The following is a 27,788-nucleotide window of genomic DNA, read 5'->3' as shown; positions in this document are numbered from 1 at the left end:
TTATTGCTACATATTAGGGGTTTTGTTGAATTCAACATTATTAATCAAATGCTTTTCCCCTTTCATGTTGAAGAGCTATAATAGAATGCTCTCACTCAGCTTATGAATGTCATAGGATTTGCATTTAGCTACTACAGATTTATGTCATTTCATAAGTCATTAGGAGATATAAGGGATTTTATTTGCTTAATAGATTTAGGATATATTTTTGCATTGCTACCATATTGATTGAATTTGAGGTCCACCCACCTAAGTTTTGCATAGCCTGAAGTAGAAGAAGGGTCTAGCCTTATAGTTGGCCCAGTGTCTAAAATTACATGTTGAAAATGGGAGTTAGCTACCCCTAGATATGTTTTGTTCTCATCAAGGCAATTGGAAACTTCCAGTCTTTTCAAACACCAAAAAAATGGTGACTCTGTTGTGGAATGTATTAAATCTAAGTGATAGACAAACCTTGAGAATTTAAAAGGAGATTCAATATAGCAAGACAAGTGTGTGAAAAGACTACAGCAATAAGTTAATTTATGTGTTTTCCAATTTTCTTACTCAAATATCATGCACCCCAGTGATGCTTTGTTCAAAACAACAATATATTTGAAAGATTGAGTGCAGGTTGTATTGTTACTAAATTTTTTTTTTCAATCAATTCAATCGGATGTTGTTTTCATAATACTATTGTAAATTTAGAGTCTGAACTATTTTAAAGTGTTTTCTCTCTTCAAAGTGTTTATAGACTTGCAAAGTTCTACAAGTTGACAATCTAGTTCAGATCTGTCATGTTATAAATCATATTTTAAAAATATTTCTCACAATTGTGAGTGGCGACTCTCTAAAGGATCTCTATACTAGTGCAAATTGGTTATATGTATAAATATTTTCAAAGAGTTTTTAGCTGAATTAGGTAGATCTAAAAGTTGTGTTAAGTCTTAAGCAAGAAGAGAGATGTATAAATTCCTGACTGATAAGTTTTGAAGTGTTGTATGTGATCTGTTGTCATAAGAAATTTCAAAGATAAAATGAATCACATAAGTGATTTCATTTAGTTCTCTTCAAGGAGATGGAAGCTCTATAATGATTTGATTAGTGGTGTGAAGAATTCAGACCAGCACCAATGCCAATCAATAGATCATTGTTTTCATATAGCAACACTAAAGGTATTTTACACTTTCATGTGATTTTGTTTCCATGAAAGTAAGCTTTAAAAAGTTTCTCTATCAAGTGGTAATTCCAACACTAAATAGGAGATTGGTTTAATACATTTCAGCATACTTTGTGAAGAGATAGATTCAACAAAAGTGTTTTTATATTTTGAAGTATGTTTGAAGTTCTAAATTGGTAAAAAGAAACTTAGATCTGCTACAAGTAATGAATTCTAAGTTTATTTATGGTGAATGAATTTTAAGTTTGAGAAATGTCAAATTTCCCTTCATCAAGTATGCAGTCAATTAGTGAGAATTATAGATCTATTTCTACCAAGAGATACATGTCATTATGCTTTGATGGCATTCATGGTTTCTTGAATACTATGCCATATAATCTCAGAAAGTATTTACCTAAGTTCAGTGGGACCCATGAAACTTTAGCCAGTCATAATATTCAAATATTTGGCAACCTAGTTGGTGATTTTGAAATTGCTCATGAAGATAGTCATATGAAGTTGTTTGTTCAGACTTTAGAAGATGATGCTAGGGACTAGTTTTCATTTTTACCAGCATGTTCAATTTCATCTTGGGATGAGTTAATTTCAGCCTTCATGAAGTAGTTCAGGGAAAGAATAAGCATATTTGATTATTTTGATAATTTCTTGAATATCCAAATTATGGATAATGAGTTAGTTCCTGAATTTAATATAAGATTTGTGAAGGTTTTAAATGACATTCCTGAAAGTTATAAGTTGGATGATCAAATGTGTCTAGTCATTTATCTCGGTGCATTTGATAAGAAGATGAGCTATCTGTTGAGAGATAAAGAATGAAAGACTTTGCATTAGACATTCATGACAGCAATGGAGATTGAAAACAATATAAAATATGGTTTAACTAAGAGTCACTTTTTTCAGAATGTTTTCTAGGTAGATGAGGTTCAAATAAGAAATCAATGTCATGTAGAATGTTCAAATTCAAATCAGCAAATAAGTACCCCCACTGTTGTGGAATTTTTTTTTGAATATTTAGAATTAGAAACATGTGTAGATGAGGTTCCTTTGTTGGAAAGAAAAGATGATTCCATTCTTGTTGAATTGAATGCACATGTTTCCAATATTACATCAACTAAAGATAAATTTAGTTCACCTGATGAATTGCATATGCATGATTTAATTTTAGTTATTCACTCTTCTATTGATGATTTGCTTTATGTTGAAAACATAACGAATTATGAAGAAGAAAGGTGTTCATCTCAATATGAGGATGAAAAGGCTAGAACTGATTTATTAAGTGACAAAGGTGAATTTGCTGATTTGACATATTATGAAGACGCATCATGTGAAGATAATGGCGAGGGTTTTAGCTCCAGTCAAGAAGAGGATAGTGATAGTGTATATTCATCTTCATGTGAATCAGATGTTGATTGGGAAGAAGAGAGTAATGACGAAAGTGACTGTTCTCATGCAAATAATAGTACGATTTCTTCTTTTGATTCTGAAAAAGAAAGTGCATCTCAATCTTTGTGTTATACAAATTAGTTGGTCAATGAAGAATTTGAGAATGATTTTTCTTCAAAGTTTGAAGATAAAGGAATGGTTGATCAGTTTGATGCTAATGTATTTGAATATAAAATTTTGAGTGAAAGATTATTACAAGGTTTCATGTTGGACAATGAGGTTGCAGTGTATGGTAATGGTTTTAGTGATGATTCATGCTCTATCCATATAAGTCATCCTAAACACGGTAATGAAGGTGATGTATTCATTAATACTATATGTGTGGTAGATGAAGAAGAAAGCAAGTATTCATATGATTCTGATTTTTCATCATATGCTGCAAGTGTTTGTGATAATACAATGGGTATTGGTTTTAAAGTGTACACTAATGCTTTATATGATGAAGATCTTGATGACAATCAACTTATGTTTTGTCAAGATGTTCAAAAAGGATCATTACATGGAGTTACCAATCCATTGTTCAAAGAACACATGGAACTTTTAGATTTAATTGAGGATGGACTTAATGATGATACTTTATCCTACTACTGTAAGAGGTCAGATGAGTCTTCTTCCAAGTGTGATGGTGAAGATATTGATGAGATTGCATCTCATGAGATTGAGAATAAGGTGTTTGATGAGGTTGTTAATGAAAATCAATATGCACCTTGCAATGAGTTTTATGATGAACTTTCTAATGCAAAGACTAATATGTTTTCTGATTGTGAAGAACCATTTGAAGATTATGGATTAGTTTTAGATTATGATATTGATGACATGTGTGAGTACAAGTCAGAGTCTTCATTTGAGTACCATTCGTTATGCATAAGGATACACTTTTTCAAGGTATGTGTGATCCCTTTCCCTATGTTGAATATGAAGCCTTCATATTAGAGAATGATAGCATGCATGAGTCATTAAATGAAGAGAATTTTCAGTTTAAGTCTAATATTTTTAAGCATGCTGATCAGGACTTGCATAATGAGCTAGTTGTTGAAGAAAGAGAATCAAATTTTTATATGCATTGTGAAAGTCAAGGTTTAGATTCAGTTTTTCTAAGTGAGTTGATTCAGAATGATAATCTAGCTAGTGAAGCTAATAAGGGAAGTATTTCCAGTTTACCTCATGAAAGTTCAAATGAGACCCAGATTTATGATAGAGGTAAACAATTTTGTTCAAGTTTAGTGGCCTGGTGTCATCATTTATACATAGTAGTGGTAGTTGTTTTTGCTTTCAATAACAAAGAAATTTTGGGAATGGTTTGCTTCTACCAGAGATTTGAATCCTTGCCATGCCCGCAAGGGACATGCATCCCTAGAAAGAGCAACTGTTGGGACTAAAAATTGCATGGTCAATTTTGAGTACCATTGAGAAAATCAAGCTCCATGAGTGCTTTTAATGCATATGTAACCGACTGTACCTTTGAGCCCCATTAGGTGTTTAATGTTTCTAACACCTTTCATTTAGCATGTCTACTTGTTTCATGAAGTTAAATTGTCATTTCAAATCATTTCATGAAGTCCCATTTTGAGCTAGTGACAAATCTACATTTTCACATGTCAAACAACGACATGAGGCTGTGTTTGTCATTGAATATCTCGTGCCCAGAAATGTTCCATGACTCGCCACTTTGGGAGTATCTAGTGTCCATATCTAAGAACCTATATTTCAGATTTCAAGTCGTTTCAAATCTGTCTGACTAGGTTTTGAACCCCTCAAAGTTGGTAGTTTATTGTTTTCATGCATTTGCACATTGCTCATAATTTTGGGAAGCCCTGTTTGATGTGCTATAACTTTGACCTAGTTGAGCAAAATGTTGAAATTCCTTTTGCATTGTATTGTAGACATCAGAGACTTGTTATGTTTCAAGTTTTAACTCATGATGAATCTGCTTGATTAGTTTTCAAACTTGATTCCAAATGGGATTTCTATATTTTTACTGGTGTCAGCATTTGTAGATTTGTTGGAAACCTTGTTCGTGACGTTATAACTCCTGATCCATGATTGGTAAGATCGAATGGATTGTACCACTATGTTGTCCTCTAAAAATACTTTAAGTATGCCAATTTTCAAGCCTTGACAAATCCATATGCACACTTTTCCAAGTCAATTCCATTTGCAAAAAATGCTTTTCTGTCATTGTTTCCAGTCAGCAATTCCAAGTAGCCTACTTTGACTGCTTGCCATTTGCGCCTAGTTATTCATCATAAGCCTAAAATGCAGATCCATAATGTCCTCATGACAAAGAACCAATGTCCTAGTTTTGGTTTCCCCAAGTGTCAGTTTTCCTAGTTTTCAAAGCCAAATCTGAACCCAATTTATGCTTTTCTAACATGTTTTCTTGTAGGCAATTCTGAGAAGGCAACTTTGATGACGAATATCTTTTGACTGGGAATTCTTCATGAGATAAGATCTAACAGGGTGAAAGTATGCGGAATAGAGAATCAGTGTGCCTATTTTCAGAGCCCGGTTAGAGGTTTGGATTAGTTTTTAAGGCCAGTCAACGGACCTCCTAGCACAAAATTGGCAATTTGCAAGAAAGTGATAGAGTTTTAAATGATCAGTCAGGGATCAAATTTGATTTAAATTAGTTTGAGATGATTGGTAGATCAGGCTAAGATGTTCAATTTTTCAGAAACAATTTTTTTTTTAGTTGGTCCCACTTGAGGCCCGACTAATTGCATTAGATTGAATAGAAGGGTTTAGAGTATGGTCACCATAGCTGATTATTGAGAAGGATCAAATAACACATGTATTTGCATCAAGCCTTCTCCACATATATTATGAGAATGGGAACCATTATGAAGTGAGCAAAGATCTAATTATAAGAGATAAGCAAAAACTCACATTAGTTGAAGAAGAAGACGAATTCGTAGAAAAGGTATGTAATCCACTCAATCAGAATGAGTGGAACTCTCTTTTCACCAATGCAAACATTGTAAAAAGCTCCACCCAGATTTAATACATAGGTGACTGCTTAAGCACTAGGTACGAGATATGCTACTAATTTGTCAATATTTTGTTTGGTCTAAAAAACAAGTGGGCATGGGTGTTACAAGCATAATCCAAGGAAAAATTGTGGTAAGAAAAGACCAGAATAGTGGCATGTTAGAAAAGGTAAGCCGATAGGCATAGTCAATAAATGAGTGCGCAATTCTCATGATTATCATGCTTCTTAGCACAGAGTTGTGGTTACAATTCTTATGGATGGTTGTGCAATTCCCATTAGTTTTCAATGCCTTTTTAAAACCATGATAGAGATGAAGTGAAAATAATTCACAAAAAAGCTAATGCCACTAGACTGCAAGAAGTTAGCTTAAAAGGCAGAGAGAACCCACACATAGAGGAGGAGCCATTTAAAAGAAGCTGGAACACCCACAACTAAGTCCAAAGAAAAGAGGAACACATTAGAAGAGAACCATGCTATTGAAAAGAGATGCCACCAAGAATTGTTGGGGATCTTCAAACAAAACAAGTCTAAGCCATGGCAAGAAAAAGAAAAATTCAGCTCAGTTAGAGGAAGCAGGGTCTATGCAGTCAACATATGCCATAGACCATATGGGCACTAAGCCTTTTGGAGGCAGGTGTTAGATGAAGCCAAATCCTCAAATGAAGCAGCCAACAACGCATCAAAAGTCATAGTGTGTTTTAAAAGGATATCACCACCCAATGAAAATGGACCCCAAGCAGAGGGCAATTTAAAAATGAAGCCTACAATTAGGAAAGAGAGGCTCACACTTTGAAAGTAGCCAATACACCTTAGTCAAAGGAAAAAAATCCACTCATGCCATAGAAGAAACACTCTGTGACAATGATAGCCCAAGCAAAGCTGCAGGAAAATCAAAGAGATGCCACAGTTTTAAGCAGGGATCCGACATAATAAAGATAAAGTTGTAGTAGGGAAAAAGGAGCCCATAGCTAAGGGAAAATGCAGTCCAAGTTGTTTTAAGCAGAACCCATGCATTAAAGGAAGAATGGCAAAAAAAAATTAAAAAGAGGAACTAAATGCATGTATAAGAAGCCACTAGTGGATGTACCAAAGCATTGGATAGACGCATTTAAACCCACAGGAAAAGACATCCACGATAGTCAAAGTAAAGAAGACATCATGCATTTCATTAAATCCACGCAAATATGGAGAACGGACATTAAAAATGAGAAAAAATCCGTAGATAAGGAGGAGTTTCAATATAAAAAATAGAGTATCCATCACATAAAAGATGCTTTCTCAAAAGGTAAAATGTAGTTAGAGGGAAAATATTGAAAAAGAAATAATTCCACATGCCCTGTGGGAGGGGATTTTAATAGTTTAAATACAAATCCTTACACTAACATTATGTCTCAAAGAAAGAAGGCTTTTGGAAGTTCTGTGCAGCGCAAGGGCCCCACTAATGACATCAGCCAAAGGGAGTAATGCATAATTTCGAATGAATCCACAAGTGCAATGACATGGCACCAAAAATGAAGATCGCACAAGATTCTAAGACGTGTCAAGAACGACAGTGGGCACAAGCCCGCAAAATGAAGGTGCCTAGGAGATAAAAATGTGGGAATGTGGAAAATTGACATGTGGCATAGGTCCCAGCTGGTGATGAGGTGGTGCTAAAGGAATAGTTCGAGATGGATGCATAAGATGCTGCCACATGTCCAGATCGGACGGTGTGCGCATCCCCTCAAGATAAAGATGTGCAGTAGTTAAATATTGCAGGTAAGCGGGCGTGTGACACGTAGCATCTAGCCTGTCCAATGATGAGATGGTGATGAGGTTGGCCAATCAAAGGATTCCACATGGCATAAAGGGCTCAGTCAAACTTGGGTTGACCCCAAATTTGAAGGGGGTGGGTAAAAAAAATGATTTTAAAATCTCATTTTAAAATTGTTTTCTCCAAAAGGGGTTTTCACGTTAGATTTTTTAATTTCAAGAGGGCTTTTAATCTAAAGTTCAAACTTTAGATTATTTTATTTTTTCAAAATTTAAATATTCAAAGTTGCAGACTTGAATCTTGTACCAGAGGAGTGATTTTCAAATGGAGATTTAAGGGGTTTTCGGTAGGCAAAATATGTGATGTTATATATCGCCAAAACTGAGAGAAACTAATTTTTTTGATACTGGAGTTGGTTTTTGCACAGGAAGTAGCCAGTTTAGGTTATTCAAGGTTTTCTCCCTGATTCCTAAATTGCTACCATATTCAGACATTGAAGCTCAAAACTGATTTTTGTTAAGGTAATGACTTGAATATGAGTAAAAGACCATGAAAATGTAGTTGGGATCCAATTTGATCACTTTTGAGTGAGTTAGATGGGGATTTCACTAGAATTTCATAAGGTTTTCATATATTTTGGTTGCAGAATGGTTTTCATCATTAAGAAAAGAAATTTACAAGTTTGTTACAAAGTAGTGATGAAAACAAAATTAGATCAAAATGGTAGAAAGATAAAAGAGGTTTTCAGTTGCAAGAAATGGAATTCCAAGTGGACACATGTCCGACATAGATCAAATCTAGGAATTCATCTTCTTCTTATATCTTTCTTTCTTTCATCCATTGTAAGGGTTTCAGTTTTTCACTGAGACCATTGTTGGTTGGAAATCTTCAATCCTTTTGTGAGACCACTTTGTTTGATCCAGATCTGTGATTCCACCTTCATTCCTTAGCATAATTCTCTTGTATGAACAGCAATAGGAAGATAAACATAGATAATTCAGATCTATTAAGTTTTTTTGTGTTTCCATTTCATGCATATGAATGTATTGTTTCAAGGAAATAAATACAAAGAACAACAGATGATTGTTTCATTTTAAATCTTGTCTTCTTTCTCAATGAGCTTCAATGTTTTATGATCTTTGAGCAAAGAGCTTAGATCATAGTTGCAATCCCTTAAGGTTGTGTGTTGTTTCATTGTTGCTTGTAACTCAAGGGGTTATGTAAATGCTTCAGAGAAGTCAGAAAGATTGCAAGTTTACTGAGGGGGATATCATGTAAGAATGAGATTTAGATTGAACATGGATGCCTATTTACAAGGTGAATGGATAGATCATATATTTGAATATATGAATAAGTATCAGATATCCATATGTGTGTGATTGATTCATGGATTTTCCCAATAGATAAGGCACTGATCAGCTATAGGATCATTAGTTCTTACTTCTACATATTAGGGGTTTTTTTGAATTCAACATTATTAATCAAACACTTTTCGTCTTTCATTTTGAAGAGCTACAATAGAATGCCCTCACTTAGCTTATGAATGTCATAGGATTTGCATTTAGCTACTACAGATTTATGTCATTTCATAAGTCAATAAGAGATATAAGGGCTTTTATCTTCTTAATAGATTTAGGTATATGTTTTTGCATTGGTACCATATTGATTGAATCTGAGGTCCACCCATCTAGGTTTTACAGAGCTTGATGTAGAAGGGTCTAGCCTTATAGTTGGCTCAATGTCTGAAATTGTATGTTAAAAATGGGAGTTAGCTACCTCTTGATATGTTTTGTTCTCATTCGGGTAATTGGAAACCTCTAGTGTTTTCAAACACCAATAGTGAGTTAACTAAAACTAATATGTTACTGTTAAATCAACTTGAAGAAATGTAAAGCATGAAACACAACACATCCATCAACACATTTGACACAATGATTTAATGTGGAAACCCAATTTGGGAAAATTGACTAGTAACATGCTACTCCTTTTTCACTCTTCTGAAGTGATGCCCTGTTAAAGTCCAACCCTATTAAAAGTGAGCCTTGTTAGAGGACTTTAGGCCATTCACTTGGAATGCCACCCTATTAAAGGATTTTCCAATGATTGTTAAGTCAACCTTACTCTGAAGGATTTACCCTAAGCTGATACAATTTTTAGAAAGTAACAATAGAGCTTTGATCTAATACAACTTACAACCTTACTTGCAGATTACAGATCTCTATTCAGTACTCAACTTTTCTTGGCTTCCAAGCTTTGTAGCTATGACATCTTGTTCACCCTTCAAGCATTCATCTTCTTTAAGCCTTCTAGCTCAATACACCATTGCATACTTCTTCACTTGGGTCACTTGATGAAGCAAAACCCCTTTTCTTCTCCTTATTAGATTTTTACTTCAAACTCTTTAACACTTTTCTTCATGACTAGACATTCCTACATATAGGAAATTAGAAAATTTTTCCCACTCATTATCCATCACCAAAATTAGGGTTTTTGATGGATTATGTAGGATACAATGAATCTACCCCATATCTTTTCTTTTCTAGAAACTTCTCTTAGAATTCATTTGAATTCACCTCCAAAATGGTTTACATAACATTCTGTGCCACTAGCTCATCAATCTTATCTTCCTCCCAATTCACAGATTTTAAGAAAACAAACTTGTTGGCTTTTATTTGGTGAATCTTTGATCTTTGTCATAATGCAACCACTCGGCATTATCAATCTTCTGATGCTTGACACATACTATGTTACTCAGCATCAATTGTAAAATCACTCAGCATCAACTAGATTTTAATTGGTACTCAACATCAACTAAAAATTACCCAGCATCTACTAACTTGCTCATAAACTCCTAGAATTTTCTTTCACTTGGCTCCAACTGACTTTTTCTTGGCTTGAACTAACTTTTCTCGGCACCTACTATCCACTTGGTCAAGCTTGGCAAATGAACTTTGTTTAACTTTATTCTTTTGAACTTTCTAAGTGTAGCCAGTCATTTTGTAACCTCAAGTAGATCATCAATACATTATGTTATCACTATCTTAACTAATTCTTGCACTTCAATAAATAATCATAACTCAACCTTTCCTTTAGGTACTTTTGTTACATCGTGTTAATCAAATCCTCCTCATCAATCAACTAAGTGATAGTACTTGAAATATCTAAGAAATTGTCTTACTAGCATATAGCAAGTTTGACATAAGTGACAAAACAATGATTGAAACACATAGTCTTCTTCAGAAAAATTTCTAATCAAATGATCTTTTCAATTAGATATCAATAATCTCCCTCTTTGGCATTGATAGAAAACCAAACTGATCAACCAATCAAACAAATGATGAACATTTTGTTCCATCAAACTAAATATGTTAAAATAGTAAGACAGTGCCAAAAAGAAAACTTATGGTTGAAATTTCTCCCTCTATCAACAGCTCCCACTTCTAATTAGGTTACAAAATATAACTCCTTTTGAGTTCCTTCTATATCTTTTTCTCTTCTTTCATGTTGAATTGATCTGTAGAATATTAGAATATTTCCCTCTTTTTGTTCTAATCCTTCCTTGTATTGCTTTATGTTTTCTCTCTCTTTCTTTTATTTAGTCTTTTGATCTTCTGATGGTGTACTCTCTCCATTGTTCCTCTTGGATTTGATCAGCTTAATGTACTTTCTCCCTCTTTGACAACAATGCCAAAGACATATACTCAACACTTGGCATTTTTAATAAATGCAGATATAGGCTTTTGTAGGTTCTTCAATTTTCTCCCTCTGTCACCTTGCTTGTGAATGATTTGTAATTCCAATTTTGTAATTACTTTAGGCAATTCCTAAAGTAAGATCCACTGCATCAGTTTGTATGAAATGAATTTTAGCTTGTTTGATGTAGGGTATTCCTTCTATCTTTTACAGAGCCTTTGATAGGGGTATCACCCCTAGTTTACCTCTCAGATACTCATAAGCATCCTTAAGTAATGCTTTTGTGAAGATATCAACAATTTTATCCTTTGTGTTAATATATTCCATCTTTATTTCTTTATCTTGAACCGATTCCCTTACATAATGATACTTGATTCCAATGTGCTTTGTATTTGTATGCATTACAAGATTCTTTGATATATTGATAGAACTTGTGTTATCACAATAAAATGTCACTGGTTCTGTGATTTCTACATTCATTCCCTTAAGTAGTTGTTTGATCCATACAATGTTTGTGCAGTTAATAGTAGCAACAACATACTATGCTTTAGCAATAGATTGGGAAGTGCAACTCTGCTTCTTGCTAATCCATGTAACAAGTCTTTTGCCTAAGAAGAATGCTCCTCCACTGGTGCTCTTTCTATCATTAATATTTCTAGCCCAATCAACATCAGTGTAGGCTTTTAGTTCAAAATTTCCATTCTTCTTATAGTATAAACCAAACTCTTCTATTCCTTTCAAGTATCTAATTATCCTTTTCATAGCCATCAAGTGATTCTCTCTAGGATTAGCAAAGAATCTTGCAACTATCCTGACAACTAATGCAATATCAGATCTATTGTGTACTACATATTGCAATTTACCAATCATGGATCTATACAAAGTTTGATTTACCTTGGCCGAATCAACATTCTTTTATAGCTTAAGTGTTGTCACCATAGGTGTACTTACTAGTTTTGAATCCTCTAGTCCAAATGTCTTCAATATCTCTTTTACATATTTTGACTAAGTGATCTATACACCATATTTCATCTCATATACTTGTAATCCCACAAAGAATTTGATCTCACCAAACATTGACATTTCAAATTCTTGCTTCATCTGATCTACAAAATCCTTATAGAAAGCATCTTGTCCTCCAAATATGATATCATCAACAAATATTTCAGATAATAGTATACCTTTTTCTTTATCTATCTTCATGTACAAATTGTTGTTATCATCTATCCTTTCAAATCCAATTTTGACAAGATAAGTATGAGTCTCTCATACCATGCTCTTGGTGCTTGTTTCAATCCATATAGGGCTTTGTGCAGTCTACATACCATGTTCTTATTATTTTTATCAACAAAACCTTCTGGCTATTCTATGTAGACTTCTTCTAATATGCCATTCAGAAATGCAGACTTGACATCCATCTAATAAACTTTGAAACCTTTGTATGCAGCATAAGCAAGCAGAATTCTCACTCCTTCCATTCTTGCAACATGGAAAAATATTTCACCATAGTCAATTCCTTCTTCTTGTACATACCCTTTGCAAACTAGTCTTGCTTTGTTTCTTGTCACTTCACCATTCTCATCTAACTTATTTCTGAATACCCGTTTTGTGCCAATCACATTCTTCTCTTCTGGTCTAGGAACTAGACTCCAAGTCTTGTTCTTCTCTATCTACTAAATTTCTTCTTCGATAGCCTTGTACCAATCATCATCTTCCAACACATCTTTCATTGTCTTAGGTTCCTTCATGCTTAAGAAACATGATTCACTTCTCAATCTATTTCTTGTCATTGGCCTTGCATCTTTGTCTCCAATGATTTGATCTGTAGGGAGATGTCTTTTAAAATATTTGGATAGTCCAGGCTCAGTTCTTGTAACTACATTCTGTCTCTCAGCTTCAGTATCATTGTGTAGATCTCTGTTAGGTGTTTCAACATCTCTTTCATGTGTGCTAATCTCAGAGTCAGATTGTGCATTTTCCTCTTTTTTCAACTCAGCATCTGAATGCAACTTGACATTTATAGGTTGTGACTCGACAGTTGTTGAGACTTGCTGTTGGTTTGCAACATGATTTGTAGCATCTTCTTTAGCCGCCATTCCTTCATAATAGTATACAAATGATTTGTATTCTTTTGGTTCTTTTGTAGGTTTAGCCTCATGTACTTTTATAAACTCATCAAAATTCACATTTGCACTTTTCACAATTTTGTTAGTATTAGTATTTAAACACTTATAAGATTTACTTCTTATGGAGTAATCAAGGAATATACCTTTTTCAGTTTTTGCATCAAACTTTCCACTCCTAACATTTTTAAGAATATAGTATTTGCTTCCAAATACCTTAAAGTATTTCACGTTAGGTGGATATCCATACCATAGTTCAAAAGGTGTTGAATGAGTACTTTTCTTGACTTGCACATAGTTCAAAGTGTATACAATTAGTATTTATAGCTTCTCTCTAATATTTCATAGCAACATTCTTCTCCATCATGAGTGTTTTGGCATAGTCCATTATAGACCTATTTCTTCTTTCAACAATTCCATTTTTTGGAGGGGTCCTAGGTGTGGATGTCTATCTTTTGATTCCTCTATCATTATGGAACATCTCAAAATCATTTGAAGTAAATTCTCCTCCTCTATATAATCTCAAAAATTTCAAACTCTTACCTATTTCTTTTTCAACTCTTGCCAAGTACCACTAAAACATTTGAAAGGCATCTAATTTTATTTTTCAAAACTTGACTGTCATCATCTTAGAGTAATCATCAACAAATAATAGTATGTACTTATCTCCTTTGTAGCTTTGCACTTCAATAGGTCCACACAAGTCAATATGAATAATTTCAAGTGTTTCCTTAGAGGTATAAGCTTTACTTTTAAAGTTGGACTTTGTCATCTTGCCTAGCTGACATTGTTTGCACGTTATATTTTCTAGTTTCTTCAACTTAGAAAAACCTCTAACTCTTTTCATGTTACTGATACTAATCAGATTATCAAAATTAAGATGACACAATCTCTTGTGCCAAAGCCATTCATCATAAAATTTTGCAATAAGACAAGTAGCATCTTCTATATCTAGATAGAATAGATTACTTCGAGTTTGATCACCTTTTCCAATCAAGTTTCCATTTGTATCATACATCTTGGATGATTTATTTTCAAACTCAACTTTGCATCCCAAATTATTCAATTGTGACACACTTAACAAGTTATAATTCAAGCCTTCAACATAATAAGCATTTTCACCTGAAATCTTGTTTGTGAGTTTGATAGACCCTTTTCCTTTTATCAAACATGGTGCATCATTACCAAATCTTACACTATTTCTATCATAACAGGTTAAAGTAATGAACTTACTTTTGTCTCTAGTCATGTGATGTGAGCTTCCATTGTCAATGATCCATTTTTCTTTTTTGTTCACACAAGTCATAAGTGTAGTTTCCTCATCCTCATCAGATTCATCCTTCATTACAACATATACCACTTCATCATCATTTTCATTAGAGTCATGTTCATCAACAATGTAGCATGACTTGTTGCCTTTGTCTCCATAGTCTCTTTCATCATCATCTCTTTTATTTTTGTGCTTGTTTCCTTCTCTATAGTTCTTCTTCTAAGTACATCTTGTAGCAATGTGACCAACTTCATTGCAATTGAAACAAATGATAGGTAACTTACCTTTGAACTTGCCTTTTCCTCTATGAAATCTTCTAGCCAACAATGCTTCCAATTGTTCAATGTCTTCCTCATCTATGTTACTATCACTAGATGCATACTTTATCTTTCTTTTCTTCTTCTTTTGCTTTGCCTCCTCAGAATCTTTCAATAACAATTTTGCTTTGAAAGTTGATTCAATACTCTCTGGTCTGTAGTTGTCAAAATTAAATAGCTCAAAATAAGTGACCCCCTTTGACTCATTAAATGATGACATATGTCACTAGGGGTCTTAGGACCCCTAGGGACGTATTAGAATCATTCATATGGGTCAAAAGGGGTCATAGGGTAACCTATGACCCCCTTTGAACCATTAAATGATGACATATGTCCCTAAGGGTCTTAGGACCCTTTGGGACATATTAGAATGGTTAATATGGGTCAAATGGGGTCATAGGATGACCTATGATCTCCCATGACTTATTAGATGACGACATTTTCTCCTAAGGGTCTTAAGATTCTTAAGACATATTAGAATGGTTAATATGGGTTAAAGGGGTTCATAGGGTGACCTATGACCCCTTTTGACCCATTAAATAATGACATATGTCCGTAAGGTTCCTAGGACCTCTAGGGACATATTAGAATAGTTAATATGGGTCCAAGGGGGTCATAGGGTGACCTATGACCCCTTTCAACTCATTAAATGACGACATATGTCCCTAGAGGTTCTAGGATCCCTAAGGACATATTAGAATGGTTAATATGAGTCAAAAGGTGTCATAGAGTGACCTATGACCCCCTTCGACCAATTAAATGATGACATATATCCCTAAGGGTCTTAGCACCCCTAGGGACATATTATAATGCTTAATATGGGTCAAATACCCTATGACCCCCTTTTGACCCATTAAATGACGACATATGTTCCTAGGGGTCATAGGGCCCATAGGAACATATTAGAATCGTTAATATGGGTGAAACAGGGTTATAGGTTGACAAATGACCCCTTTTGACCCATGAAATGACGACATATGTCCCTAGGGGTCCTAGGACCCTTAGAGGCATATTCAAATGGTTAATATGGGTGAAAGGGGGTCATAAGTTAACCTATGACCTCTCACAACTCATTAATTGACAAGATATTCATATGGGTCACAGGGGGTCATAGGTTGACCAATGACCCTCTTTCACAAATTAAATGATGATATATGTCTGTAGCGGTACTAGGACCCCTTGAGACATATTATAATGGTTAATATGTCTGAAAGGGGGTCACAGATTGACCTATGACCCCTCACAACCCATTAAACGACGAGATATGTCCCTAAGAGTCGTAGGATCCCTAAGGACATATTAGAATCATTCATATGGGTCAAAGGGGGTCATAGGGTGACCTATGACCCCTTTTAACACATTAAATGACAACATATATCCCTACGGGTTCTAGGACTCATAGGGATATATTATAATGGTTAATATGGGTCAAAAGGGGTCATAGGTTGAGCTTTGACTCCCTTTGACCCATTAAATAATGACATATGTCCCTAAGGGTCCTACAACCCCTAGGGACATATTAGAATGTTTAATATGTGTGAAAGGGGGTCATAGGTTGACCTATGAACCTCCATGATCCATTAAATGACAAGATATGTCCATAGGGGTCATAAGACCCCTAGGGACATACTAGAATCATTCTTATGGGTCAAAGGGGTTCATAGGTTGACCTATGACCCCCCTTGAACCATTAAATGATGGCATATGCCCCTAGGGGCCCTAGCACCTCAAGGGACATATTAGAATGGTTAATATGTGTGAAAGGGGGTCATAGGGTAACCTATGACCCCCTTTGACCTATTAAATGATGATATATGTTCTTAAGTGTCCTAGGACCCTTAGGAACATATTATAATCGTTCATATCTGTCAAAGGGGGTCATAGGGTGACCTATGACCTCGCTTGACCAATGAAATGATAACATATGTCCCTAGGGGTCCTAAGACCCCTAGGGACATATTAAAATGGTTAATATGTGTGAAAGGGGGTCAGAGGTTGACCTATGACTCTCCAAGGACCCATTAAATGATGAGATATGTTCCTAGGGGTCTTAAGACCCCCTAGGGATATATTAGAATAATTCATATGGGTCAAAAGGGGTCATAGGGTGACCTATGACCTCCTTTGACCAATTAAATGACAACATATGTCCCTAGGTGTCCTAAGACCCCTATGGACATATTATAATGGTTAATAAGGGTCAAAGGACATCATAGGTTTACCTATGACTCCTTTTGACCCATTAAATGATGACATATGTCCTTAGGCGTCTTAGGACCCCTAGGGACAGATTATAATGGTTAATATGTGTGAAAGGGGGTCATAGGTTGACCTATGACCCCCCATGACACATTAAATGATGAGATATGTCCCTAGGGGTCATAGGTTCCCTAGGCACATATTACAATCCTTCATATGGGTCAAACGGGGTCCTAGGTTGACCAATGACCCCCTTTGAACCATTAAATCATGACATATGTCCCTAAGGGTCGTAGGACCCCCAGGGACATATTAGAATGGTTAATATGGGTCAAAGGGGGTCACAGGGTAGCCTATGACCCCCTTTGATCCATTAAATGATGACATATATCTTTAGGGGTCCTAGGATCCCTAGAGACATATTAGAATAGTTCATATGGGTCAAAGTGGGTAATAGGGTGACCTATGATGCCTTTTGACCCATTAAATGATGACATATGTTCCTAAGGGTCCTAGAACCCCTAGGGACATATTAGAATGGTTAATATGGGTCAAAGGGGTCCATAAGTTGAGCTATGACCCCCGATGACCTATTAAATGATGAGATATGTTCTTAGAGGTCCAAAGACCCTTACAGACATATTAAAATGGTTAATAAGGGTCAAAGGGGGTAAAGGTTGACCTATGACCACCTTTGACCCATTAAATGACGATGTATGTCCCTAGGGGTCTTAGGACACCTAAGGACACATTATAATGGTTGATATGTGTGAAAGGGGGTCATAGGGTGACATACGACCACCCACGACCAATTAAATGATGACATATGTCCCTAAGGGTCCTAGGACCCCTAGGGACATATTAGAATGGTTAATATGGGTCAAAGAGGGTCATAGGTCACCCTATGACCCCCTTTGACCCTTTAAATGATGACATATGTCCTTAGGGTTCCTAGGACCCCTAGAAAAATATTAGAATGATTAATATGGGTAAAAAATTGTCATAACGTGACCTATGACACCATTCGACCCATTAAATGACGACATATGTCCCTACGGGTCCTAGGACCCCTAGGCACATATTAGAATTCTTAATATGGGTCAAAAGGGGTCATAGGGTAACCTATGACCTCCTTTCACTCATTAAATTACGACATATTTCTCTATGGGTCCTAGGACCCCTAGAGACATATTAGAATCGATCATATGGGTCAAAGGGGGTCATAGAGTGACCTATGACCCCCTTTGACCCATGAAATGATGACATATGTCCCTAGGGGTCTTGAGACCCTTAGGGACATATTATAATGCTTAATATGTTTGAAAAGGGGTTGATAGGTTGACCTATGACCCTCTTTGACCCATTAAATAAAGACATATGTCCCTATAGATCCTAAAACCCTTACGAATATATTAGAATGGTTAATATGGATCAAAGGGGGTCATAGGGTGACCAATGACCTCTTTTGACCCATTAAATGATGACATATGTCCCAAGGGGCCCTAGGACCCCAAGGGACATATTAGAATCGTTCATATTGGTCAAAGGGGTTCATAGCGTGATCTATGACCCCCTTTGACCTATTAAATGATGACATGTCCCTAAAAGTTATAGGACCCCTAAGGACATATTAGAATCGTTCATATAGGTCAAATGAGGTCATAGGGTGACCTGTGACCCCCTTTGACTCATTAAATGATGACATATGTCCATAGGGGTCCTACGACCCCTAGGGAGATATTAGAATTGTTCATATAGGTCAAAGGGGGTCATAGGGTGACCTATGAACCCCTTTTACCTATTAAATGATGACATATGTCCATAGGGGTCTTAGGACCTCTAGGGAGATATTAGAATGATTAATATTAGTCAAAAGGGGTCATAGGGTAACCTATGACCCCTTTTAACACATAAAATGATGACATATGTCTCAAGGGGTCCTAGGACCCTTAGGAAAATGTTAAAATTGTTCATATGGGTTTGACCCGTTAAATGACAACATATTTCTCTAAGGGTCCTTGGACCATTAGGGACATATTAGAATGGTTAATATGGATCAAAGGGGTTCATAGGGTGACCTATGACCCCCCACGACCCCTTAAATGATGACATATGTCCCTAGGGATCCTATGACACCTAGGGACATATTAGAATGGTTAATATGGGTCAAAGGGTGTCATAGGGTGACCTATGACACCCTTCGACCAATTAAATGATGACATATGTCTCTAAGGGTCCTAGGACCCTTATGGACATATTAGAATGGTTAATATGGGCTAAAGGGTGTGATAGGCTAACCTATGACCGCCTTTGACAAATTAAACGACGACATATGTCCCTATGGGTCCTACGACCCTGAATGGTTGAAAGAGGATAAAAAAAACACGTTCCTTACACAAAATCATTAGTACAAATAATTGCCATTAGACATTGAAGAAAAGAGAATACTCATATTTTTGTGACAGTTGGATTGGTCAAAACTATGAAGAATTAGAGTTAATATGGGTTAAAGGGGGTCATAGGGTGACCTATGACCCCGTTTGACCCATTAAATGATGACACATGTCCATAGGGGTCCTAGAACCCTTATGGACATATTAAAATTGTTCATTTAGGTCAAAGGGGGTCATATCGTGACCTATGAATTGATTTGACCTATTAAATGATAACATATGTCCTTAGGGGTCCTAGGACCCCTAGGGACATATTAGAATGGTTAATATGGATCAAAGAGTGTCATAGGGTGACCTATGACCTCCCTTAAACCAATTAAATGATGACATATGTCCCTAGGGACATATTAGAATGGTTAATATGGGTCAAAGGGGGTCATAGGGTAATGTATGAACCCCTTTGACTCATTAAATGATGACATATGTCACTAAGGGTCATAGGACCCCCCAGGGCATATTCAAATCGTTTATATAGGTCAAAGGGGGTCATAGGGTAACCTATGACCCCCTTTGAACCATTAAATGACAACATATGTTCCTAGGGGTCCTAAGACCCTTTGGGACATATTAGAATTGTTAATATGGGTCAAAGGAGGTCATAGGGTGACCTATGACCCCAAACGACCTATTAAATGATGACATATGTCCCTATGAATCCTAAGACTTTTAGGAACATATTAGAATTGTTAATATGGGTTAAGGGGGTTATAGGGTGACCTATGACCCTGTTTGACACATTAAATGATGACATATGTCCTTAGGGGTCCTAGGACCCCTAGGGATATAATAAAATAATTAATATGGGTCAAAGGGGGTCATAGGGTGACCTATGACCCCCTTTGACTCATTAAATGATGAGATATGTCCCAAGGGGTCATAGGACCCCTAGGGACATATTAGAATTATTCATATGTGTCAAAGGGGATCATAGGTTGAGCTATGACCCCCTTTGAAACATTAACTGACGACATATGTCTTTAGGGCTCTTAGGACCACTAGGGACGTATTAGAATGGTTAGTATGGGTCAAAGGGGGTCATAGGGTAACCTATGACCCCCTTTCACGCATTAAATGACATATCTGAACTGTTAATATGGGTCAAACAGGGTCATAGGATGACCTATGACCCCTTCTGATCCATGAAATGATGACATATGTCCCTAGGGGTCCTCAGACCCCTAAGGACATATTAGAATGGTTAATATGTGTGAAAGGGGGTCATAGGTTGACCTATGACCCCCTTTGACCCATCAAACGATAACATATGTCCCTAGGGAACCCCTAGAGAAAATTAGAATGGTTAATATTTGTGAAAGGGGGTCATAGGTTGACCTATGACCCCCCACGACCCATTAAATAGCAAGATATGTCCCTAGGGGCTATGGGACACTTAGAGACATATTAAAATCGTTCATATGGGTCAAAGGGGGTCATAGATTGACCTATGACTCCCTTTGACCCATTAAATGATAAAATATGTCCCTAGTGGTCGTATGACCCCTAAAGACATATTATAATGGTTAATATGTGTAAAAGGGGGTCATAGGCCACAACCCATTAAATGATGAGATATGTCCCTATGTTTCCTAGGACCCATAGAGACATATTAGAATCATTCATATGGGTCGAAGGGGGTCATAGGGTGACCTATGACCCCCTTTTACCCATTAAATGATTACATATGTCCCTAGTCGTCCCAAGACCCTTAAAAAATATTTTAATTGTTAATATGTGTGAAAGCGGGTCATAGGTTGACCTATGACCTCCTTTGACCCATTAAATAATGACATATGTCCCTAAGAACATATTAGAATGGTTAATATGTGTGAAAGGGGGTCATTGGTTGACCTATGACCCCCCACGAACTATTAAATTATGAGATATGTTCATAAGGGTCATAGGACCCCTAGGGACATATTAGAATCGTTCATATGGGTGAAAGGGGGTCATAAGTTGACTTTTGACCCCCTTTGACCCATTAAATAATGACATATGTCCCTAGGGGTCCTAGGACCCCTAGGGACATATTAGAATGGTTAATATGTTTGGAAAGTGGTCATAGGTTGACCTATGACCCCCCCGACCCATTAACTGATGAGATATGTCCCTAAGGGTCATAGGACCCCTAGGGACATATTAGAATGGTTAATATGTGTGAAAGGGGGTTATAGGTTGACTTATAGCCACCCACGATCCATTAAATGACGAAATACATCCCTAGGGGTCATAGGACCCCTATGGACATATTAGAATCGTTAATATGGGTCAAAGAGAGTCATAGGTTGACCTCAACCTATGACACTCTTTGATCCGTTAAATGATGACATATGTCCCTAGTGGTCCTAAGACCTCTAGGGACATATTAGAATGGTTAATATGTGTGAAAGTGGGTAATAGGTTGACTTATGACCCCTTTTGATCCATTAAATGACAACATATGTTCTTAGGGGCCTTAAGACCCTTAGGGACATATTAGAATTGTTAATATGTGTAAAAGGGGGTCTTAGGTCCCACGACCCATTAAATGATGAGATATGTTCATAGGGGTCGTAGGACCCTTCGGGACATATTAGAATCGTTCATACGGGTCAAAGGAGGTCATAGATTAACCTATGACCCCCTTGGATTCATTAAATGATGACATATGTCCTTAGGGGTCCTAGGACCTCTAAGGACATAATATAATGGTTAAGATGTGTGAAATGAGGTCATAGGTTGACCTATGAACCCCCATAACTCATTAAATGATGAGATATGTCCCTAAGGGTCCTAGGACCCCTAGGAACATATTAGAATCATTCATATGAGTCAAACGAGATCATAGGATGACTTAAAACCCGCTTTGACTCATGAAATGACAACATATGTTCATAGGGGTCCTAAGGACATATTAGAGTGTTTAATGTGTGAAAGGGGGTCATAGGTTGACCTATGACCCCTTTGACCCATTAAATGACAACATATGTTCCTAGGGATCCTAGGACTCCTAAGGACATATTAGAATGGTTAATATTTTTGAACAGGGGTCATAGGTTGACCTATGACCCCATTTGACCCATTAAATGACAACATATGTCCTTAGGGGTCCTAAGACCTTTAGGGACATATTAGAATCGTTCATATTGGACAAAGAGGGTCATAGGTCACCCTATGACCCCCTTTGACCCATTAAATGATGACATATGTCCCTAAGAATCTTTGGACCCCTACGGACATATTAGAATCGTTCATATTCTTGAAAGGCAGTCATAGTGTCATCTATCGCTCCATTTGACCCATTAAATGATGACATATGTCCCTAGGGGTTCTAGGACTCCTAGGGACATATTACCATTGTTCATATAGGTCAAAGGGGGTCACAAGGTGTCCTCTGAACCCCTTTGACCCATCAAATGATGACATGTCCCTAGGGGTCCTAGGACCCCTAGGGAGGTATTCAAATGCTTAATATGGGTCAAAAGGTGTTATAAGGTGACCTAAGACCCCTTTTGACCTATTAAATGATAAAATATTTTCACATATTAGAATCGCTCATATGGGTCAAAGGGGGTCATAGGGTGACCTATGACCCCCTTTGACTAATAAAATGACGAGATATGTCCCGAGGGCTCCTAGGACTCCTAGCGATATATTAGAATGATTAATATGTGTGAAAGGGGGTCATAGGTTGACCTATAACCCCCTTTGACCCATTAAATGATGACATATGTCCCTAGGGGTCTTAAGACCCCTAGGGACATATAAGAATGGTTAATATGGGTCAAAGGGGGTCATATTGTAACCTAAGACCCACATTGACCCATTAAACGATGACATATGTCCACATATTAGAATCGTTCATATGTGTCAAAGGGGGTCATAAGGTGACCTATGACCCCGTTTGACCCATGAAATGACAACATATGTCCCCAGGGGTCTTAGGACGCCTAGGGACATATTAGAATGATTAATATGTGTGGAAGGGGGTCATAGGTTGACCTATACCCCTTTTGACCCATTAAATGGTGACATATGTTTTTAGGGGTCATAGGACTTCGAGTGACATATTATAATGGTTAATATATGTGAAAGGAGGTGATAGGTTGACCTATGACCCCTCACAACCCATTAAATGATAAGATATGTCCCTAGGGGGATATGTCCCTAGGGGTCCTATTACCCCTAGGGACATACTAGAATCATTAATATGGGTCAAACCCTATGACTCCTTTTGACCCATGAAATGATGAATTATAATCGTTCATATGGGTCAAAGTGGGTCATAGGGTGACCTATGACCCCTTTGACCAATTATATGATGAATTAGAATCGTTCATATTAGTGAAAGGGGGTCATAGGGTGACCTATGACCCCCTTTGACCCATAAAATGACGACATATATCTCTAGTGGTCCTAAGACTCCTAGGAACATATTAGAATGGTTAATATGTGTGAAAGTGGGTCATTGGTTCACCTATGACCCCCTTTGACACATTAAATGTCGACATATGTCCCTAGGTGTCCTAGGACCCCTAGGGACATATAATAATGGTTAATATGTGTGAAAGGGGGTTATACGTTGACCTATGACCCGCCACAACCAATTAAATGACGAGATTTGTTTGTAGGGGTCTTAGGACCCCTAGGGCCATATTATAATGGTTAATTCAAAGGTTGTCATAGGTTGACCTATGACCCCCTTTGACCAATTAAATGATGGCATATGTTCTTAGGGGTCCTAGGACCTCTACGGACATATTAGAATGGTTAATATGTGTGAAAGATGGTCATAGGTTTACCTATAACCCCCCACGACCCATGAAATGATGAGATATGACCCCTAGGGACATATTAGAATTATTCATATGGGTCAAATGGGGTCATAGGGTCACTTATGACCCCCTTTGATCCACTAAATGATGACATATGTTCCTAGGGGTGCAAAAACCCTTATAGACATAGGACCCCTAAGGACATATTATAATCGTTCATATGGGGCAAAAGGGGTAATAGGTTGACCTATGACCCACTTTGACCCATTAAATGACGAGATATGTCCCTAGGTGTCATAGGACCCCTAGGGACATATTATAATCGTTCATATGGGTCAAAGGTGGTCATAGGTCAACCTATGACCCCTTTGATCTATTAAATGATGACATATGTCACTAGGGGTCTTAGGACTCCTAGGGACATATTAGAATCATTAATATGGGTCAAAGGAGCTCATAGGGTGACCTTTCACCCCCTTTTACTCATGAAATAATGAGATATGTTCCTACAGGTCATAGGACCCCTAGGGACATATTAGAATCGTTCATATATGTCAAAGGGGGTCATAGGTTGACCTCAAGCTATAACCCCCTTTAACCCATTAAATGATGACATATGTCCCTAAGAACATATTATAATGGTTAATATGGGTCAAAGGGGGTCATAGACATATGTTAGTATGGTTAGTATGTGTGAAAGGGGGTCATAGGTTGACCTATGAACCCCCACGACTCATTAAATGATGAGATATGTCCCTAGGGGTCCTAGGGACATATTAGAATCGTTCATATGGGTCAAAGGGGGTCATAAAGTGACCTTTCACTCCCTTTTATCCATGAAATGATGAGATATGTTCTTACAAATCATAGGACCGCTAGAGACATATTAGAATCGTTCATATGTTTCAAACGGGGTCATAGGTTAACCTAAACCTATAAGCCCCTCTAACCTATTAAATGATGACATATGTCCCTAAGAACATATTATAATAGTTAATATGGGTCAAAGTGGGTCATAGGTTGAGCTATGACCCCCTTTGGCCATTTAAATAATTACATATGTTAGAATGGTTAGTATTTGTGAAAGGGGGTCATAGGTTGACTTATGAACCCCCACGACCCATTAAATAATGAGATATGTCCCTAGGGGTCCTAGGACACCTAAGGACATATTAGAATCATTCATATGAGTCAAAGGGGGTCATAGGTAGAGCTATGACCCCATTTGACACATTAAATGATGACATTTGTCTCTAGGGGTCAAGACCCCTAGAGACATATTAGATTGGTTAATATGGGTCAAATAGGGTCATAGGGTAACTTATGAACCCCTTTGATCCATTAAATGACAGAATATGTCTCTAGGGGTCCTAGGACTCCTAGGGACATATTAGAATCGTTCATATGGGTCAAAAGGGGTCTCACCTATGACCTTGTTTCACTCATGAAATGACGACATATGTCCCTAGGGCTCCTATGACCCCAAGGGATGAATTAGAATGGTTAATATGTGTGAAAAGGGGTCATACGTTGACTTATGCACCTCTTTGATCCATTAAACGATGACTAGGACCCCATAGACATATTAGAATAGTTAATATGTACCTATGACACCCCCACAAAACATTAAATGATGAGATATGCCCCTAGGGGCCATAGGACCCCTAGAGACATATTAAAATTGTTCATATGGGTCAAAGGGGGTCATAGGTTGACCTATGACCCCCTTTGACCCATTAAATGATGATATATGTCTCTAGGGATCTTAGGACCCCTAGGGACATATTAAAAGTGTTCATATAGGTCAAAAGGGGTCATATGATGACATATGGACCTCTTTGACCCATTAAATGATTACTTATGCCCTTAGAGGTCCTAGGACCCCTAGGGACATATTAGAATGTTTAATATGGGTAAAAGTAGATCATAGGGTAATCTATGACCCCCTTTAACTCATTAAATGATGACATATGTACCTAGGGGTCTTAGGACCACTAGAAAAATATTAGAGTCGTTCATATGGGTTTGACCTTTTATCCACCACGACCCATTAAATGATGACATATGTCCCTAAGGGTCCTAGGACTTGTAGAGACATATTAGAATGGTTAATATGGGTCAAATGGGGTCATAGGGTGACCTATGACCCCCTTCGAGCCATTAAATGATGACATATGTCCCTAGAGATCTTAGGACGCCTAGGGACATATTAGAATGGTTAATATGGGTCAAAAGGTGTCATAGGGTGACCTATGACCCCTTTCGACTTATTAAATGACGACATATGTCCCTACGGGTCCTAGGATCACTAGGGACTTATTAGAATGGTTAATATGGGTCAAAGGGTGTCATAAGGTGACCTATGACTTGCTTTGACCCATTAAATTATGATATATGACCCTGGGGGTCATAGAACTCTTAGGGACATATTATAATGGTTAATATGGGTCAAATGGGGTAATAGGTTAACCTATGACCCCTTTTGACCCATTAAATGATGACATATGTCTGTAGGGGTCGTATGACCCCTAGGGACATATTAGAATCATTCATATGGGTCAAAGAGGGTCATAAGGTGACCAATGACCCTCTTTGACCCATGAAATGATAAGATATGTCCGTAGGCGTCCTAGGACCCCTAGGGACATATTAGAATAGTTAATATGTGTAAAAAGGGGTCATAGGTTGACCTTTGACCAACTTCGACAAATTAAATGATGATATATGTCTCTAGGGGTCCTAAGAGCCCTAGGGACATATTAGAATGGTTAATATGGGTCAAAGGGGGTCATAGAGTGACCTATGATCCCCTATGACCTATTAAATGATGACATATGTCCCTACGGGTCTTAGGACCCCTGAGGACATATTAGAATGTTTAATATGGGTCACTTCGACCTATTAAATAATGATATATGTCCGTAGGGGTCCTAGGACCCCTACAGACATATTAGAATGATTCATATTTCTCAAAGGCAGTCATAGTGTGACCTATGACCCTCTTTGACCTATTATATGATGAATTAGAATCGTTCATATGGGTGAAAGGGGGTCATAGGGTGACCTATGACCCCCTTTGATCTATGAAATGACAACATATATCTCTAGTGGTCCTAGGACCCCTAGGGACATATTAGAATGGTTAATATGTGTGGAAGTGAGTCATAGATTGACTTATAACCCTATGACCCATTAAATGTCGACATATGTCCCTAGTTGTCCTAGGACCCCTAGAGACATTATAATGGTTAATATGTGTGAAAGGGGGTCATAGGTTGACCTATGACCCCCCACAACCAATTAAATGACGAGATATGTCTCTAGGGGTCCTAGGACCCCTATGGACATATTATAATGGTTAATATGGGTCAAAAATTGTCATATGTTGACTTATGACCCCCTTTGATCGATTAAATAATGACATATGTCCCTAGGGGTCCTAGGACCTCTACGGACATATTAGAATGGTTAATATGTGTGAAAGGTGGTTATAAGTTTACCAATGACTCCCCACGACCTACAAAATGACGAGATATGTCCCAAGGGGTCATATGACCCCTACGGACATATTAGAATTATTCATATGGGTCAGAGGGGGTCATAGGGTCACCTATGACCCCCTTTGACCGACTAAATGA

The 27,788-nt window shown here is 37.2% G+C and overlaps 1 pseudogene; it reads left to right on the top strand.

Moving 5' to 3' along the window:
• The first annotated feature begins 2,737 nt into the window (after positions 1–2,737).
• The window catches only part of LOC149563147 (cytochrome P450 750A1-like), a 78,105-nt pseudogene continuing 53,054 nt past the window's right edge, over positions 2,738–27,788 (top strand).

This window comes from Cupressus sempervirens, chromosome 4, assembly GCF_028749045.1.
Source record: "Cupressus sempervirens isolate cs-2001-9-10 chromosome 4, ASM2874904v1, whole genome shotgun sequence".
NCBI lineage: Eukaryota > Viridiplantae > Streptophyta > Pinopsida > Cupressales > Cupressaceae > Cupressus > Cupressus sempervirens.
Note: the sequence above shows the minus strand (reverse complement) of the source record. Positions and strands in the feature narration are given on the sequence as shown.